The sequence below is a fragment of the Trachypithecus francoisi genome, unplaced genomic scaffold (genome assembly GCF_009764315.1).
Source record: "Trachypithecus francoisi isolate TF-2019V2 unplaced genomic scaffold, Tfra_2.0 Lachesis_group20, whole genome shotgun sequence".
NCBI lineage: Eukaryota > Metazoa > Chordata > Mammalia > Primates > Cercopithecidae > Trachypithecus > Trachypithecus francoisi.
Genome location: NW_022681466.1, coordinates 17,841,639 through 17,844,603, shown reverse-complemented (window position 1 = coordinate 17,844,603; position 2,965 = coordinate 17,841,639).

Genomic DNA, 2,965 nt, shown 5'->3' with positions numbered 1-2,965 from the left:
AAGGCTTAGAAGCACTAACACAATGTAACAATGAGCAGGCTTGGCACCAAGATCTTGGTTTCTAAATATTATTCCTCACAACAAAGAAATAGCTTCTTGGAGAAATGGATGACTTTAGGGCTGGAACAGGGAAATTATAAGGTAAGCTGGAAATATCCTGTTGTGATAGAAATTAAGGAAGTCCCTCCCATCCCCTGCCACCCCCAACACCCTAGCAAAATGATGGGAATATGTCAAAAAACACAGGAGGAAGTTCCATTTCCAATCATGGCTGAGTAATTACCATCACACCAAGTCTTCTGTGAACAGGAATGATATACTCAGAGCAAAATACTAAAGAACAAACAAACAAAAACTACCTGAAGGCATTAGCAAGCAAACAACAGGAGGAATATACTGCACAGAGGTGGATACCTGGAAGAGAAGAGGACTGAATGGGTTTCCCGTGTTTTACAGCTTTTAGTCTGAGGGAAGTCCAAAGTCTGTAAAGCGAGTGGTTAAAACAAAGCTGGAGGTAGTGGTGTGTGCCTGTAGTCCCACCTACTCAGAAGGCTGAGGCGGGAGGAAACCCTGAGCCCAGGAGTTCAAGGCTGTAGAGCATTAAGATTGTGTCTGTGAATACCCACTGTATTCCAACTTAGGCAACACAGTAAGACCTCATCTCTCTCTCTCTTTTTTTTTTTTTTTTTTGAGACAGAGTTTCACTCTGTTGCTCAGGCTGGAGTACAGTGGCGTGATCTCAGCTCACAGCAACCTCTGCCTCCCAGCAACTTCTGCCTCCCGGGTTCAAGTGATTCTCCTGCCTCAGTCTTCCGAGTAGCTGGGACTACAAGCATCTGCCACCATGCCTGGCTAATTTTTTTGTGTTTTTAGTAGAGACGGGGGTTTCACCATGTTGCCCAGGCTTGTCTTGAACTCCTGACCTCAGGTGATCCACCCATTTCAGCCTCTCAAAGTGCGGGGATTACAGGCGTGAACCACTGTGCGGGAGATCTTATCTCTTAAAACAACAATGACAAAAACAAAACAACAAAAATCCAAACCCGCCAGTCTTACTAGCTTGAATTGTTCAGGGCAACCCCAGCAGGTAGCAATAATGGGAGGAAATCCTATCAAAATAAGAGCCACAGAGAGGGAGGCTCAAATTCTGTGCATAAACTATAGTCCCAGCTACTCAGGAGTCCCAGTACCTGTAGTCCCAGCTACTTGGGAGGTTGAGGTAGGAGACTTGCTTGAACCCTGGAAGTCAAGGCTGTAGTGAGCTGTGATGATGCCACTGCACACCAGCCTGGGTGACAGAGTGAGACCCTGTCTCAAAAAAAAAAAAAAAAAAAATTCAGAACTTTAAAAAAAATCACCCTGAAAAGAAACCCCATGCCCTTTTATTATTTGTTTTCACTTTTTTGACTTTATTATTTTTTCTTTAAAATAATATTTATTATTTTATGTTGAGACTGGGTGTCACTATGTTGCCCAGGCTAGTCTTGAACTCCTGGGCTCGAGACATCCTCCTGCCTCAGCCTCCCAAAATGCTGAGATTACAGGTGTGAGCCACTGTGTCTGGCCAAGAAACCCTTTAGCCATCATGTTCCATTCTCTCCATCACCCCAGCCCTAGGCATTAATAATCCACTTTTTGCCTCTATAGATTTATCTACTCTAGACATATCACATAAATGCTATCATATATGTGGTCTTTTTTGACTGACTTCTTTCACTTAGTATGTTTTCAAGGTTTATCTATATTGTAACATGTATCATTACTTCATCCCTTTTCATTGCTGAATAACATTTCATTGTATGGATAGACCTAATATCCATTCATCCATTGTTGAACATCTGGGTTGTTTCCAATTTTGGGCTATTGTGTATAATGCTGTTATGAACATTTGTATACACGTTTTCTATGGACATTTAGTTTTTTTTTCTCTTGGGTGTATACCTAGGAGTGGAATCGTTGGATTATATGGTAACTCTATGATAAGCCTTTCAAGAAATTGCCAGACTATTTTCCAAAGTAGTTACCCCATTTTACATCTTCACCACTAGTGAATGGGGGTTCCAATTTCTCCATATCTTCACCATGAATCTTTTTAAGAAAACAGATTATTGACTGGCAGTCAGGCATTCGAGGCCACCCTGGCCAACATGGCAAAATCCCTCCTCTAATAAAAATATGAATATTATTGGCCTGGGGCCATCTCCAAAACAAAACAAAATAAAAAACAAATATTAGCGGGCCATGGTGGTGCATGCCTATAATCTCAGCTACTCAGGAGGCTAAGGCGGGAGTATCGCTTGAACCCGGGAGACAGAGGTTGCAGTGAGCTGAGATCATGCCATTGCACTTCAGCCTGGGCAACAAAGCAAGACTCTGTCTCAAAAACAAAACAAAACAGATTATTGATATTTAATTCATATACCACACAATTCACTCAAAGAGTACAATTCAATGGTTGTGGTATATCATGTTAATTTTTTAAATCGTGGTAAAATATGAAAGTTGCCATTTTAACCATTTTATATATATATATACACACACACGTATATGTGTGTGTGTGTGTGTATATATATATATATATATATATATTTTTTTTTTTTTTTGAGACGGAGTCTTGCTCTGTTGCCAGGCTGGAGTGCAGTTGCACAATCTCGGCTCACTGCAACCTCTGCCTCCCAGGTTCTAGCAATTCTCCTGCCTCAGCCTCCCAAGTAGCTGGGACTATAGGCGCATACCACTACGCCGCCCAGCTAATTTTTGAATTTTCAGTAGAGACAGGGTTTCACCATGTTGACCAGGATGGTCTTGATCTCTTGACCTCGTGATCCTCCTGCCTTGGCCTCCCAAAGTGCTGGGATTGCAGGCGTGAGTCACCGTGCCCAGCCATATATATATATATATATACACACACACACACATACATATATATTATTTATTTATTTATTTATGTATTTTTGAGACAGAG